Raw genomic sequence first — 18632 nt, 5'->3', positions numbered from 1 at the left:
AATTTCTTAAATCACCATTGTGATGTGCGTTCAATGGTGGTTCCTGGGTCAAACGCTTCGTTGATATCGCGAGCTGTTTCAGCAGCTTTTCGGCCTAGTTTAAATTGAAAAAAAAAAATTGTGCAAATTTCCTTTTTCCCATCTTGTATTCAGCGTTTTGTAAAGAAGACATAATTGTTTTAAAATGATTGTAATGTAAATGATTAGACAAACTAAAAGAAGCTCTTTAAAAAGTATTATAACGAAAACTTATTTGAAAATACATCATCTATTATATAAATCTCACCTATTGTTTAAATGTATGTATGTATGTATGTATGTATGTATGCATGCATGTAAGTATGCCTAAAACTTTTGACGGAGGCGACGCATTTTCACGAGATCGGTATCGTTTTGAAGCTCGACCCTTCGGACGACAAATATCGAAAAATTGGCTAAAATCATTAATTTCTTCACCCTCAACTGGTAATGTTTCTACAAGGAGGGGGTCGTTTTTTTTTCGCCGATATTTTCGAAAGCCATCCTCTTTTTTCGATTGACTAGCCTTAATTTAAGCCGTTGCCACTTCCGGTTTGGTGATGGACGCAACGGCAAATACGTCACTTTTTTTTCACGTTCTTTTCCTCCTTTACGGTACTGGTTCGAGCCTGCCTGCTTACTCCCTTTTTTTTTTTTTTTTTTTTTTTTTTGCTCAAAACACCTGGGCAACGCCGGGCACTCAGGCTAGCTAGTTTAAAATAAAAATTAAAAATTCCGCAAGAATTTTCTTCTCAGCCGAATAGTAGGAAAAAAAAGGATGAAACTAAAAATGATAAAAGAAAAAGAAAATGATAAAGAAAAATAGAAAGGAAGAAAAATGGAAGAAAGAAAAATAAATACAGAAAGAAAGAAAGAATTCATACGAAAGGAAAGAAAAAAGAAAGAAAACGAAATATTGTCAATAAAAGAAATAAAACAGAAAAGAAAAAAGACAATAAAAACAAAATAACGAACTTTTTTTTTAAAATACATTAAAAACATAAACAAAAAGAAAGAAGAAAACAGAAAAAGAAAACCAGAAAAAAAATGGACACGTACAGAAATATAAAAACAGAATAAAAGAAGGAAAAAAACAAAAATAAAGAAAACCTAGAGAAAAAAAAAAAGAAAAAATATGCTAAGAAAGGGTTGAACGATAAAATTGTCGCCCTAGAAAAAAACGACATGACTCCATTTTCTTTTGAAGTGGCACACCATCTACTAGTTGGCACGTCGTGTCCAAATCCCAAGACCGATAGGAGCCTTCTATTATGTTTGAAAGCGAGACAATGTTCAGCGAGAGGGATCGGAGATGCGCCGCTGTACAAGTCATGCTCGATACCGATCAATGATATGACACAAGGACCATTGCCAGCATCCTTAAAAATGCAAATTCCGGACTGTCGTGTAGCTTAACGCATCACGACCCACAGTTATGGTCTTTGGTGCGGTTTTAAGTGAGGGCCACATTATGTCACTTCACATCTTCGAAGTCGTCTTGAAAGTTATTTTTTTTTTTTTTTACATGGGTGTCACCACTTATCAAGGCCCAGAGGCCACTCGAGGATAAGGGTTAATAGGTATACATTAGTCATTGTGATTTTAGCATAGTAAACAGTGGGAATTTTGTAACTTGGATTACTTAGGGGGACGATTCAATTAGAACTTGTTCACATTGGACTTTTTCTTTTTTTTTTTTCATAGGCATCAACACATTATCAAGGCCAAGAGGCCACTCAAGGATAAGGGTTAAAGAGTGTACATTAGAAATTGGACAATATAATAATCATTAGTAATGAAAATTTGTTAAATTTGATAACTTATATGGAACGGTTCATCAAGAACTTATTTACGTTAGACTTGAAGACAACCATATTGTAGTCAGCCGGAAAGCAGGAAAACTGAAGACAATTCCACAGGCGTGCAGTTCTAAAAAGTCAACACCAAAGTGTACCTGAATGTGATCCCCTGGTGCAATCAGACCCCAAATGTGGCAGCAGGACTCGGCGTCGGCTTCAAAAGAAGTGTTATGACTTTGTACTCTTCCCTCACTGGTCTCCTCCTCCCTCGACCTGAACTCGCTGGACTATTCGTTTGGTCATACGTCGAGAACATCACCTACATGACCTCTATGGTGACCTGTGAAAAAGTATATTAATATATAAATTATAATGTTTAATTAAAATTCTAATGACTTCTTCCAGTAACTAAAGCTAACCCTTTGGTTGGATTTTGTTGCAGTTGATTTTTCCTCTTGCATAGAGTGTCAGATCACATGACCACTGGGTAGTCAACCCTTAGGAGATTTAGCTACATGGCCACAGGTGTTACAGATTTGAATCAGAAGTACACTGCCTCTTTTTTCCATTTTTGGTTTGACCCCTCAAGTTAGGACATCGTTTGTTCATAACTTCTATTAATCTATACCTCTTATCTGATCTCTTCCATTAATCCATACCTCTTATCTGATCTATTCTATTAATCTATACCTTTTATCTGATCTCTCCTATTAATCTATACCTCTTATCTGATCTCTTCTATTAATCTATACCTCTTATCTGATCTATTCTATTAATCTATACCTCTTATCTGATCTCTTCTATTAATCTATACCTCTTATCTGATCTATTCTATTAATCTATACCTTTTATCTGATCTCTCCTATTAATCTATACCTTTTATCTGATCTCTTCTATTAATCTATACCTCTTATCTGATCTATTCTATTAATCTATACCTCTTATCTGATCTATTCTATTAATCTATACCTCTTATCTGATCTCTTCTATTAATCTATACCTCTTATCTGATCTCTTCTATTAATCTATACCTCTTATCTGATCTATTCTATTAATCTATACCTCTTATCTGATCTATTCTATTAATCTATACCTCTTATCTGATCTCTTCTATTAATCTATACCTCTTATCTGATCTCTTCTATTAATCTATACCTTTTATCTGATCTCTCCTATTAATCTATACCTCTTATCTGATCTCTTCTATTAATCTATACCTCTTATCTGATCTCTTCTATTAATCCATACCTCTTATCTGATCTATTCTATTAATCTATACCTCTTATCTGATCTCTTCTATTAATCTATACCTTTTATCTGATCTCTCCTATTAATCTATACCTTTTATCTGATCTCTTCTATTAATCTATACCTCTTATCTGATCTATTCTATTAATCTATACCTCTTATCTGATCTCTTCTATTAATCTATACCTCTTATCTGATCTATTCTATTAATCTATACCTCTTATCTGATCTATTCTATTAATCTATACCTCTTATCTGATCTCTTCTATTAATCTATACCTCTTATCCGATCTCTTCTATTAATCTATACCTCTTATCTGATCTCTTCTATTAATCTATACCTCTTATCTGATCTCTTCTATTAATCTATACCTCTTATCTGATCTATTCTATTAATCTATACCTCTTATCTGATCTCTTCTATTAATCTATACCTCTTATCTGATCTCTTCTATTAATCTATACCTCTTATCTGATCTATTCTATTAATCTATACCTCTTATCTGATCTATTCAATTAATCTATACCTCTTATCCGATCTCTTCTATTAATCTATACCTCTTATCCGATCTCTTCTATTAATCTATACCTCTTATCTGATCTCTTCTATTAATCTATACCTCTTATCTGATCTCTTCTATTAATCTATACCTCTTATTTGATCTATTCTATTAATCTATACCTCTTATCTGCCATATCATCGATCTCTTTTCGGTCCGGACCTATTCTGTAAATGCGTTTTTAATAAGTATGTTAATAATTCCAATTTTCATAAATTGCTGTAGTAGGAAATGTAGCATGAGATCCCGCCAACTCTTGTGGAAAAGGCATGCTTCCAGTTCCGGACCCGTATCGAAACTGTGATTGTATCTGAAGGCGTATGCATTTAATAGATGTCAGCTCTACTACATAATCAGTTCATGTGAATTGACTTTTTAAATCAAAGCCTGAAAATAAAGCTGTAGTGCTGTTTTCTTTAGGGTGACTACTTTGCTGCCACACCCTATAATATATATATATATATATATATATTTTACTATAATATTTACATACCTACAGACACTAGTGTTTCATCCTTTCGGGAATCTTCAGCGCAGGATGTCACGCTTAGCACCAGTCGACGGACTCGAACTCGGCAACACGAGACATCTCTGGCTCGATTAGCAAAGACCGTATCCATTCGGCTACCATTGACCGCGCAAAATATTGTTGAATTTTAACATTTTAATTTTAAATGTTCTTAACATCAGTCAGACACTGATCTAATCGTTATACGATAATCTATGCATAAGGGCTAAATTGACTGACTTAATTCAGCAGAAAATGTTCATATATATATATATATATATATATATAGGGTGACCCAAAACAACGGGGCCCCATGTACACTTTATGTGATATCTCCATTATTTATTCACCGATTACCCTTATTTTACAGGACATGGCAGAATCAACGACCGTGAGTACACCAAGACCCCAGATGGAGCTGGGACAAAGAAAACACTGTGTTAAATTTTACTACAAGACAGATTCGTTTCAGAAAACCCAGGACAGTTTCATGCGCCAGTTCAAATGTGAAAAGGCTCCAGCCTAAAGCAGAATTCAGAACTGGGTGGACCACTTCGAGAAGTATCGGACCGTGGAGAACCTCAACGCTGCCAGAGAGAACCGTACAAGCAACTCGGGACGTCCCAAGAAGCGAACAGTCGAGCTTGTCGAAAGAGTCAGAGAGTCTCTCCAGCAGAGTCTGAAACGCTCTGTGCGTAAGTGGAGTCAGTCCCTCAGTATGTCCCGTGACACTTGCAGGAGAGTGCTGGTGAACGATATCAAGGCTAACTCATACAGAATACAGATGCTGCAGACCCTTACAGCCTCAAACAAGAAGCAGATGAGGGCTATGGCAGTCAAGATGCTCGAGAAGATCGAGGAGACACCAAGTTTCCTTAACCTCTTTTGGACCTCAGATGAAGCCCACATCCATCTTGATGGAAAGGCAAACTCCAAGACAAATATCTTCTGGGGGTCCTCCAGACCCAATGAAGTAGCCACCAAGCCCCTGCACTCTTTTAAGTGCACGGTGTGGCCTGCAATTTCGGCCAGAGGCATCATCGGACCAATCTTCATCGAAGAATCTGGCGCAGCAGTGACAGTCACCAAGGAGCGGTATGTGGGGGTCCTCAAAACCTTCAAGAGTGAGCTCCAGACCATCTACCCATCGCTCATGAGCAAGTTCTGGTTCCAGCAAGACGGAGCAAGTTCTCACACCTCAAACCTGTCCCGAGATTGACTGAAAGAGAACTTCGGAGGCCGAGTGATAAGTATCAAGCCCGGACCTAAACCCCCCAGAGTTTTTTCTTTGGGGCTATCTTAAGGACAGAGTCTACGCAGGGAAACCCAGAACCATCACGGAACTCAAGGAAGCCATCAGGGAGGAGATGAGAGCCATTACCAATTCGGTCTGTAAGAACATCATGGACAACTTCGTGCTGTGCCTCAAGAAATGCACAGAGTTAAATGGAGGACATCTAGAACATATGTTGTAGAACGGAGAAAAAAGGCCAAAGACCCTAGTGTTTTGATGTGATGTTTTGAATATAATAAACTAATTATGACCAAAGTTTATTTTCGTTCGGACAAAACACTAAGAAACGGGGCCTAAGTAGAGTTGGGGCCCGTTTTTTTTGGTCACCCGATATATATATATATATATATATATATATATATATATATGCTCAACTATATCTATATATATATATGTATATATGTATGCATATATATAAGCTGAACTCTCTCTCTCTCTCTCTCTCTCTCTCTCTCTATATATATATATATATATATATATATATATATATATATATATATATATATATATATATATATATATATACAGGGTAACCCAAAATAAACAAAAGCTAAATGGAGGCCATCTAGAACATATGCTGTAGAACGGAGAAAAAAAAGGCCAAAGACCCTAGTGTTTTCATGTGATGTTTTGAATATAATAAACTAGTTATGATCAAAGTTTCATTTCATTCGGACAAAACACTAAGAAACAGGGTCGAATTAGAGTTGGGTCGTTTTTTTTTTTTTTTTTTTTTTTTTTTGAGGGGGGGATTATGCTTCAAAGGTTATTTTAGAATAGGGAGTTACTTTCGGATTTCCCTACATATATATATATATATATATATATATATATATATATATATATATATATATATATATATATATATATAGGGTGACCCCTCCCCCCCAAAAGAAAAAAAAACAGAGGACATTCAATTGTTTTTCTGAGCATTTTACAGTCACCGGAGAAAAAAAGGCCAAAGACCCTAGTGTTTTGATGTGATGTTTTGAATATAATAAACTAGTTATGACCAAAGTTTCATTTCATTCGGACAAAACACTAAGAAACAGGACCTAATTAGAGTTGGGCCCGTTTTTATTTTAGTCACCCTATATATATATATATACAAGAAAACATGATGGAACAGGAATAATTAATTATAGAAATAAAGACCGAAAGAAAGAAAGCCGTTGACCTTTTGGTGACACAGGTCACTGACACGCGTCTTTTTGACACCTTCTTCTTAGTCTCCTATTTTCTCCCAGTCCTCCTACCAAACACTTGATACCTTTTTTTTTTATTATATTAACTAAGTAGAAACTATTTTAAGCCTATAATAGGAAGTCAAAGATTTAGTATCTTCACTTTGTCCGCCATCTTGACTACTCAGCCATTATTGTTTTTTGCTGGTATTACATTATTTATAAGTGGGCAGACTCGCTCTTGTGATTTGGACGCTACTTAAACGTGTACGGGTAATTTAAACTCTATTTAATGAAACTAGTAAATTGGATAAATCTTTTTCACACCCGCTATGCCATAGTCAGTTTAGATTATTGAGACAACTATTCGTATCCTTGTCGTCTTTTTCACGGCGTTTCGATCGGTGTAAGAGGAAAATATAATGTTTGAATCATCATGAAATAAAAACAAAAAATACACATGTTTTTAAATATATATCCTTTTGAACTTTTAATGTAATTCACTTTTTTATCATTTTAATTTGTGTTATATTGATCTATATATATAAAGGGTAAAATGTGTGCTTGTGCGTGCGTGCGTGAGTGTGTGTGTGTGTGTTATATTTATTTATTTATTTATTTTTTTACATTCGCACTCCAAACAAGGCACATTGCCACTTTGAAATAAAAAAAAATACACATTTTTTTTTTAAATATATTTCCTTTTGAACTTTTAATGTAATTCACTTTTTTCATCATTTTAATTTGTGTTATATTGATCTATATATATAAAGGGTAAAATGTGTGCTTGTGCGTGCGTGCGTGAGTGTGTGTGTGTGTGTTATATTTATTTATTTATTTATTTTTTTACATTCGCACTCCAAACAAGGCACATTGCCACTTTGAAATAAAAAAAAATACACATTGTTTTTAAAATATATTTCCTTTTGAACTTTTAATGTAATTCACTTTTTTCATCATTTTAATTTGTGTTATATTGATCTATATATATAAAAGGTAAAATGTGTTCTTGTGCGCGCGCGCGTGTGTGTGTGTGTGTGTGTGTGTGTGTGTGTGTGTGTGTGTGTGTGTGTGTGTGTGTGTGTGTTTATATTTTTTTTATTTTTGTAGGTAGTTGGGCAGCAAGATGTCGGTTCACGTTACACTTGAACTTCTGCATGTCAGTACAGTTGGGGAAGCAGAGACTCGGAAGGGAATTCCAAAGTTTAGAGGTTCTGGGGAAGAAACTACTGGAGTAGAAAGATCTTTTACATCTTGGGATGTCTACAGTGTGGGGGTGCGATTTAGCTGCCTGTCAGTTTGTCGAGGGGACACAAGTGCTTGCAGTTCGTTAGAGCATTCACCATTAAAGTACTAAGTGTGTGTGTGTGTGTGTGTGTGTGTGTGTGTGTGTGTGTGTGTGTGTGTGTGTGTGTGTGTGTGTGTGTGTCGCAAAAACTTTCGACAGAGGCGATGATACCTGACCAAACCGGTATCGTTTTAAACCTCAACCCTCCGGACAAAAAATATCGAAAAATTTGCCAAAAACACTAATTCATTCACCCTCAACTGGGCGGTTTTCTACAGAGAGGGGTAGGGTTTTTTTTTTGTTTGTTTGTTTTTTGTTTTTTGTTTTTTGCGTCGCCATTTTTGCTAGTCATCGTATCGTTGCGAACTTACGGTCGGAATATGGAGCGTCGGTAATGCGTCAGATTTTCTTCAACTTTCTTTTCCACCTTGGAGTCACGGGTTCGAGCCTACCTGCCTAATACAACTTTTTTTTAACACCTCTCTCCATCTTGGCCCTCCTCCCCTGCTACTACAATTTTTTAACACCTCTCTCCACATGGCCTGCTGACTGTTGATTGTTGTTTTGATTTCTACCCCTGCCCCCCCTCCCTACTATCACTATTTTTTTAAACACCTCCGCCTTCGCGTCACGGTCTCGAGCCTGCCTGCTTCTAACACTTTTTTTTCATACACCTACAAACACCCGGGCAATGCCGGGCACCCATGCTAGTGTATAATATAAATCTCACCTGTCTGTTTAAATGTATGCATGTATGTATGTACGTATGTATGTATGTATGTATGTATGTATACCTAAAACTTTGGGCGTTTAATTTTCACGAGATCAGTATCATATTGAAGACCAGCCCTTCGGACGAAAAATATCGAAAAATTGGCTAAAACATTATTTTCTCCATCCTCAGCTGGGCAATTTTCTACAAGGAGAGAGTCGCTTTTTTTCGCCGATATATAGGTGCCTTAAATAAGTTGTCAGACTTTTTTGTACATACATCATTTAAAATTGTTGTAGACTCTTGAAAATTCAGTATGTTATTGCTATACATCTTATAAGATGACTGACTAATTTTTATGATTTCAGGTTCAAATGAACAGATACAGCAGCAGGAACTGGAATACACCCTACTAAAGCCTGATTGTCACAGCCGGTGAATTTAAAAAATGCAATTTGCACGTGAAAACATTTTTAGAAGAACGATATGCAATAAAATCCTGTTCTTATGGAATGCTACACACTGCTTTTGGACCATCTTGCATGAATCGAGCATCAGTTTTTGAGTGGCATAAAAGATTCGAGGAATGCAGGGAGTATGTGAGGGATGATGAGAGGTGTGGAAGGAGTGAGGTAGTCAGAATTCCAGAGTTGATTGGCCAAATAAAGAAAATCATGGAGAAGGAGTGTTGTGGGAATCAAGACAGTTCCTCGCCCTCCCTATAGTCCATACCTTGCTCCCTGTGACTTTTGGTTATTCCATAAGCTCAGGGAAAACGTTAGAGGCTGGCTTTATTAGACAACTGGGGAGCTGAAAGAGGCTGTGACGAGGGTCATTGACACGCTCACACAAGAGGACTCCCATAGGTCCTTCCAGGAGTTATTTGAACGATACAACACGTGCATTGCAGTCGGAGGAGATTACTTCGAAAGGGATAAAGATTCATGTGTGTACTATCAACAACAGTGCCCATACGATAAACGTCTGGAAGTTTATTGAAAGCGTTGTATTAATTTTGATTAGTATTTGCAAGTTTATAAGGCCATACAACACAGATTTGTTTTCAAATAAAAAAATATTTATTTAAAAAATTTTTAATCAATTTCAGTTTCGACGATATACGCCTTCATTAATTTTTCCATCATAAGCCTTTCCAATATGTCTGCCGTAAATTACCGTTCCTTCGTGATCAGCTTATTTCCATTTCATATCAGCCGGTTCTGGTTTTGATCCCGTCTTTAGAGGAACCAGAATTAAAATATTCAACGTCTTTTGTTGTTCGTCCCAGAAACGTAAAAGGTCATAGTCGTTCATCATCCATTTTTCTTGTTAGCGGAAATCTTTCTCAATCAACCGATAATGGCTAACATTTCTTCACTTGGTATTTTACAGTGAGTGATTATCTCCCCTTTCTTGTGTCGCCATTTTGTTTCTAGTTTTCCTATAGTTGTCTGGACAAAACGGGACTCATACAATGTTCGCTTTGAGCGTTGCATAATCAACGTTATACGGCATAATCACCTTGACATACTGGTTCCCCATTAGACCCCCGAAGTTAAGCGACGTTTGAGCCTGACCAGTATAAGATGGATGACTGTTTAGAAATACTACGCGTGGTCTATCATTTCTCCTAACAGGGGTATACTTGCTGACTGAGTGCCGCTTATGAATTTGTTTTCCCTATAGATTTCCACTTTTAGAAACAGGAAACAGGGATCAGAAAGGGAATTTCAAAGGCAAGTGGCCCGCGAAATAAGCTATCAGAGTAAAACTTTCCGGCGTCTGGGAACTTTTACTATCCAGGGGTTGGATTTTGCTCCTTGTCTAGTTGGTTGGGGGTATTTACGCCGAGGGGGAGGGGGAACAAGTGCAGCAAGTTCTGTCAGGGCAGATTCCATTGAAGTACTTGTAAAACATACGCAAGGATACAAAATTGTGGCGATGGGACAGTGGCCAGAGCTTGGTAGACAGTGAGGACTGAACCTATTATATTAGAGATTCTTTTTTTTTTATTTTTTAGAGGGAGGGCCACTATCTAAGATGATGAGGCTGATGGTTGGTGCACCAGCCCAGATATGACAACAATACCCAATGCATGGGCGAATGGTGGTTTTATAGGGATGTAGGACACTGGCAGGTGTGAGAGGTTTTCTAGTCTGGTAGAGGGAGCCCACATACAGAAAAAGACATCTTTCCAATCCTTGTTTACTTGGCTCCCCACGAGGACAGAGTCAGACACATGGTCGATTTTTAATGTGGGGAAAATTCTTCACTAACCGAATACAGAAAATATGGAGTGTAGTATAAGAACAGATATACCTGCCTCCCCACGCGGGCAGAGTTAGGCACAAAGTCGGTTTTTAATATGGGGAAATCCATCCCCCCTCCAAAAGAGGGTACTCTGGATAGGAACAAAAATAAAAATTGTCTCAGACTTCTTCACTGGCCGAGAACAGAAAAGGTGAAGTGTAACATCAGAACAGACACTACACTTCGTTCCTAGCCAAAAGGTCGGCACTTCTGCATGTCAGTGACATGAGGTGAATGTGTGTATTCTAGTTTCAAGAATTATATTTTGCTACATTTTATACAATCTTTCTGTACGAAAAAAATGGGGTTGTATTACTATACACATAGATTTGAAAAAGTTGTCCAAAAATCAAATATATAACAAATAAATGTTATCAAAGGAACAAGCCATGCTTCAAGTAAATCTGATCGCATATGGAGCAAGAACAGAATCGGGGTACCATGGAGGTGTAGAGGGGGGAGTAAGAGGAGCAAAGGAACGGCTCATGAGGAACAAGACACCCTCAGCCTCGGTAGCAGCGATGATGCAGTGTTTATTTTTATTTTTTTTTTTTTTTTACATAGGCATCACCACATTATCAAGGCCCAGAGGCCACTCAAGGATAAGGGTTAAAGAGTGTACAGTAGAAATTGGTCAATATAGTAATCATTAGTAATGAAAATTTGGTAAATTTGATAACTTATATGGAACGGCTCATCAAGAACTTATTAACTTTAGACTTGAACACAACCATATTGTAGTCAGCCGGAAAGCAGGAAAACGGAAGACAATTCCACAGGCGTGCAGTTCTAAGAAAGAAGCTTTGTTCATGGAATCTACGTTTAGGTTTAGGTACAGATAAAGAGTGGGGGAAATTATTGATAGTGTTTACAGCTAGACGAGTGTTTATGAGGCGAATATGTGGATTGCACAATCACCCCAAGATGCTTGGCTTGACTGACGGACTCCAGCAGCCAATCACCAGATTGGAATTCAAGGGGGAATGGAGGAATTGGAGGATGCCAACCCACTGTCATGTGACTGCACTTGACGACGTTTAAACTCAGGTCCCAGCCCAGTGACCATTTTCAAACCTCATGAAGGTAACACCAAAGGTCTTCATAGTCGTTGCTGGGAAGCAGGCAAGAATTTTGATGTCATCGGCAAACAGGAGGGACAGTTGAGAAATTACTTCGTGCAAGTCATTGACGAAGATAACAAACAACAGGAGGCCCGATGATTGAACCCTGTGGCACACCACTTGTGGCATTGCATACATCTGAAAGGTAGCTGTTCACTTGTAACCCGGAAGGTGCAGTCAGCGAGCAAGGCGCCGACCCACTGCACGAACTCAGGATGGAACCCGTACGCCCGGAGCTTGATGAGAAGTAGACGATGATTTATAGAGTCGAAAGCTTTGGCAAAGTCCAGAAAGACAATTTCCATAGTGTCTCCCTTGTCCATGATTCTCGTCAGTGACTTCATGACCAGAAGAAAGCCGTGTTGGGATTGAGAGATTTGCTCGGTCCGTTGAAGGTGTGTCATCATCGCTCTTTTCAGCAACATTTCTATGACTTTGCAGACAATAGAGGTGAGCGAAACAGGCCGGTGGTTTACAGGGTTTTCTCTGTACTCCTTCTTGAAGATGGGGTAGATTGTAGCAGCATGACAGTCATTGGGAACGATGCCGGTAGTCAGAGACAGGTTTTAAAAAAGCCCGTGATAGGTGGGAGGGGATAAAAAAACGACGAGTTCTTTGGGGATTTGGTGGTGGACTATCACGGCCAGGATCCTTTGTTGCATCAAGCGATCTGAGGACTCGATCGACATCTCTGTATGACTGGATTTGCGGCATAGGTGGGGCCTCGCGGTCAAACGGTGGCCGTTCTCTGCCATCATCTGTTCTGAAGAAGATTGTTGCAAAAACGGCAGATTGCTAAATATATATATATATATATATATATATATATATATATATATATATATATATATATATAAATGTAACTCTAAATAAATGATTGTTTCGACATTTTGGTATAATATGTTTACTATACCCATGTGTGTTTTTATATATCTCTTTTTAATTATAACATTATACTTAATTTTTCTATAATAAATAGGTGGTTTTCTTTGTACCGATAGGCCACTTTTTTATTTATGAACAATTATTTATCACCGCTTGCCGTCACGTGACCAGTGTTTCCAATTTAGCGGTTTTCCCGCTAGATCTGGAGATTTCGTTTGCAATCTAGCGAGGAATTCTAGAAAATCTGGAGATATTTCGCACCCACACACCCGCAATTTTAGATTAAAAAATAAAGAAAAGCGCTTGAAAATACTTTAAAACATAAAATAAACTCATTCATGTAAGTAAAAAAGTAGCATTTATTGCCTTTGGTATCAATTATTTATTGATTATTTGTTTTGTTTTTCACCTTTTTTTTTCAGCTAACCATTCTTAAATCTCGATATAAAATCGATTTTTCCATGTACATTTTAGGGGGGGGCATTCCAACCCCCGTAGTTTAGTTTAAAATACGATCTAAGCAACCCCTCTAGTCAAAAATTCTAAAAAGCAAGAAACAACAGCAAAAAAAACCTTATACCAAACACAGTAAAATTTAATTATCTACCAACCTAAATACTTTTAATATGCTAAAACAAATATTTTTTATTTTTTATTTTTCTAATTTCCAAATATGTTGTTCAAAGTGGATTTTACACACTGAATAATAAAAAAAATGAACAAATGTCCGCTTATCACTTAAGGAGTAAGAAGGCTTAATTTCTCAAAAGTTGTAAACAAATGACTAGGTGTATCAGAATTTTTGTATGAATTTTTGACACCCCTAACACGAAACTGCGAATAAGATATAAAAAAAACTCGTAATTTCTCTTTTAAAAGTGGATTGTTTATTTTCTTTATGGATTATACTTCCAAAATAAACTATTAAAGTTGTATAAAAAGTAATAGAAATATTATTTTTTTATTTAAAAAAAACAGTAATGAAATTAATTGAATTTTACGAGCTCAGTATTTTCAATTTTTAAACTTTAAAAATCTATCAAAATTTTTCTATCGATTCAATTTTTACGATATTTTCAGGGTCAATGTGAAATTTTATGCTCTGTCCAATAAACCGAATATAATATTTTAGACAAACGTTTTTTTTAATTCAAGCCCCCCCCCATTTTCAAATGTCTATTAAAAAGTAAATAATTAATTTACTCACCAAAGTTTTATATATCACAAATTGAAGATAAAAGATCAATAAATAATATATTCAAATTTAAAACAAAAAAGTAGTGTTTTTAGAAATTTACCTGTAAAGTCCGAAGTTTAAAACCTTTTTTTAACAAACCACGTTGTTTGTTTTTTTAGGGTTTTTTTGTTTTTTTTTTAATGAAACCTTGGTCCTTGCTCCTTTAATTGAAAAAAAAATTAGGGCTTGAATTATATTTTTCGAGTAGTTATAAGCTTGGAAAGACAGGGGGCGAATTAATTCACGCCTCCCATTTTAAAATGTCTATTAAAAAGTAAATAATTAATTTACTCACCAAAGTGTGATATATCACAAATTGAAGAGAAAAGGTCAATAAATAATATATTCAAATTTAAAATAAAAAAAGTAGTATTTTTTTAGAAATTTACCTGTAAAGTCCGAAGTTTAAAACCTTTTTTTAAACCACGTTGTTTGTTTTTTTGTTTTGTTTTTGTTTTTAATGAAACCTTGGTCCTTGCTCCTTTAATTGAAAACAAATTAGGGCTTGAATTACATTTTTCGAGGAGTTATAAGCTTGGAAAATGGGGTGGAATTATTCAATATTTTTCACGAAATTTCTGACACACCTAACAAATGATTTATCTACCACTAACCCTAAGTTCGAGTTGCACTCCCAAATTTAGAGTTAGTGATAATCATTGATTTTTTATACAATTTTCCAAGAGTGAAGTCCCCAATGGTTAAACGACATGCAACCAGTTAATTGTTGGAAAGACAACTTTTAATAAAAGAAATGAAATAAAAATAACTTAAACACAGTTTCAGCACGTATAAAAGATACTTGAATTTTACTGCATTTGGTATCAGGTATTTTTGTTATTGTTATTGTTACAATTTCTCGAATATTAATTATTTTACACAAATGATTGTGTTGTTCCTACTTACTTGCCCCCCCCCAAGAGCCGTCATTCATGATTTTACTTATTTTTACTAATTTTTAGACGTTTATTTTATTTAATTGTCAGCATGAACCAACTTTTTTAAGATGCAGCATATGCTAACACTTCAGCGAAGTTTACTGTATTTATTTTTTAGCAAACATTAATAACATAAAGTTTTCCGCTTTATTTTTTTGCATAATTAATGATGGAAGTATGTTTTCTGTTTTTCTTAACATCTGTTGAAAAAAATAATTTGTACAGTCTCGTGAAAAAAAAATCAAACTTTTCTCTACTTTCACCTAACTATTTACAATGTTCATATAAAGCAGTCATCTGTCTTTTCATAATAAAAATTCCGTTTTCAAAAAGAAACGTTTACTGCCAAATTTCTTTTAAAAAAAAGGGCAAGTTTTCCTGAAAAAAAAAATAAAAACTTTCACCTAACAATTTATGGTAAAAAATGAATTTTTTTTGGGGGGGGGAACAACAACTTTTATTGATAAAAAAAATTGCAAAAAATAATAAAAGTAAATAAACGAACAAAATGCAATTTTTCTTGAGGAATGTGTTCCATTTTAACAAACTGGGCCACAGCAACGCGTGGCCGGGTACAGCTAGTATATATATATATATATATATATATATATATATATATATATATATATATATATATATATATATGATTACTTCATCTAACCACATAAATTAATATACGAAGATATAATTTATGCATAAATTTTTCAGTATTTGTTTCAATAGTGCTGAATACATAGGTAAAACTAGGTAGTAAGTTATGTAAATATATATAAGCCTGACGAATTCTTACGAGAATGAAACGCAGAATATTCTATTTAGCTTAATTGCCATATATATTTTCATAACTTATTTACTATATATATGTGTGTGTGTGTGTGTGTGTGTGTGTGTGTGTGTGATTTTCAGAGCGTGAAAGATATATAATTATTTCCACAGTCAAACCGCGGCGAAACCTGACCATAGAATGAACCTACGTCTTCTCAAACAAGTAGTGTAGTCATCCAACCAACGAGAAGCCAAGCCGAGGTCTCAAAAGTACGAGTTTTACACTCGTTAGAGCGATGTCATCAAACATGCTAACCTAGTGATAAAATTTTGCCCGGGTGTTTGTAGGTGTGTGCGCTTTTGGGTAAATCGTTGGCCGGGTGTTTGTTTTTTTTAAAAAAAAAAAAAAAAACAAGCCTTGACGTGCAGTTGGAAAATAATAAAGTGTGAAAAAAAAAAACGTGCGACTTGGCAGGTGCCCGTTTTTGAGGAGTTAATGACGTCAACTTTGCCGGTTCGCTTCTTTATACGAAAAAGCTTAATGCACATGCGGCGATCGAAAATTGTTGAATATTTATCTTTTTAAAGTCGGGCAAATTAAATAGACAGGCGACCCTGGTTGTTAACTCGTAGATATTATCATTTAGGCGCGATACAAAAAGTTTTAAGAAGTTGTGAGGCGACCGATCGGTTCTCGGAAAGAAGCCTTTCTTGGACATACACGAAAACGCACACACGCGCGTGCGCACGCACACACAAACATTTTCGTTTTTATATTTATCGATGGTAAATATTTTCTCTTTTTAGGAAATTTAGAATGGCTTTAGGATTTTCTTTTTTGAAGAGTTCTTTTAAGATTGTGGCCTTGTAGTAGTATTGATGAATTTGTGTGAGGTCATAGCAGTCAAGTCAAAAGTGTTTCACTGTATAAGGTTTATGACATGGTATGCATTGGGGAGGGACAGTTCTTCATTTTTTAGTATGTAGGAGTGAGTTATGTATAACGGATACGTAATAAGACTAGGGTTGGACCCTGCTTGACAAATATGTATGACAAAATCGATTTCGGCTAAGTTTTTTTTTTCCAACTAGATTGACAGTTAATGGCGGAGTTTGGGAACTAAACGTATATCGGTCAAAACAAGAGATTAAGAGGGCGAACAGAAAGGGAGGGAGAGGCGTGGACATCGTGCGTTCGTTTATTTTTTGCGTAATACAAAATCCGGCAAAGGGGGAAGGCGACGGGAAAACACTTCCTCCCCTTCTACGATCTCTCAGACGGCGCACCCCTTTTCCAAAATCTGTCGCAGACAATTACTGCATACAGAAATCTTACAAATAGACCCCTAATTGGCCTATCCACCTCGCCCCCCCCCCCCGATGTTCCTACCACCCTTGCTCTTTAATCCATTATATTATGTTCAGTCTCCCATTATATTCAATTCTGTCTCCCATCCCATCCATCCCAAGTTACCTCCGCCACGCAACTGCCAATCCATCTACCCTGTATTTCCTTTCGCTGTGTCAGACTTCTTTCCTTCCCCCGTTCATAGATGGAAACGAGACTCGTGAGAAGTGACCAATCAAAGGACAGGTCTTTCACACACACACACACACACGCACACACACGCACGCGTGCATGCGCATTCATTCATGAAATCAGTTGGATTCATTCATTCATTATTTTTCTTCTCCATCGCAAACTCTTCCTCTCTCTCTCTCTCTCTCTTTCTCTCTTTCTCTCTCTCTCTCTCTCTCTCTTTCTCTATCTCACGCGCGTACATTTTGCCTCGATCTCTGTCCATTAAAGCAAATTTATTTCTCATAAACTCGAAATCACAGGAATTTCTTTCTTTCTCTCTCCCTCTTTCCCTCGTTCTCTTTCTCTCTCTCTCTCTCTCTCTCTCTCTCTCTCTCTCTCTCTCTCTCTCTGTCCGTCTGTCTCTGTCTCTATATCTCTCTTTCTCTCTGTCTCTGTCTCTGTCTCTGTCTCTCTCTCTCTCTCTCTCTCTCTCTCTCTCTCTCTCTCTCATCCCTTCTCTGTCCTTTTATTCGGTGTGAGTGCGTTCTCCAAAAGTGCTAAACCAAATCGCAGAAATCTAGGTGGTATACCTTTTAAGGGTCCTAAATTTTGTTTTCAAAACACATCTCATTCTATACGATTTGTATTGTTAAAATTGCATTGTTTACAGCATCCTAAATGTTTCTTTTCAATTGGGATATTCTTTATCAGGGTTTTCCAAAGTGGGCTTCACGGAGCACTGGGGCTTCGTTAATGAGGCCGGGGGGGCTCCGCAAGCCCTATCTTAAAGACGACCAACTGCTTATTAATGGAATAATTAAATGACTGCAGACATTTAATTATTGATCTTTCTTACTGGAAATAAATATGATACATAACTACAGGCGTAAAGAGTTTCAGGATGGTTCATGATAAAGTAAATAAAAAATAAATAAACAAAAAAAAATGCAACAATTTTTGATTAATCAAAAACAAAAATAATGGTCGTAAACACGAAAATATAATAAAATCACGAACAGAAAAAAAAAAACTAATGAACAAGTATAAGTTAAAATTTGAAATTAATGTTTTTCATATTTATTTTAGAAATTGTTTTGTTAGTGCTCCGTAACAAATCTTTACCTTGCTCATGATGTCCTGATGTTCGGGAAACCCTGTCATAACCAATATTGACACGACTGTAACACTCCCTATCATGTACCTAAAAACTAACTAGCTTTTAAATTCGGAAAAGATATAAGTT

Source organism: Euprymna scolopes, chromosome 45 (assembly GCF_053919585.1).
Source record: "Euprymna scolopes isolate OS-2025 chromosome 45, ASM5391958v1, whole genome shotgun sequence".
Taxonomy (NCBI): Eukaryota; Metazoa; Mollusca; class Cephalopoda; order Sepiida; family Sepiolidae; genus Euprymna; species Euprymna scolopes.
This window is presented reverse-complemented; position numbering follows the sequence as displayed.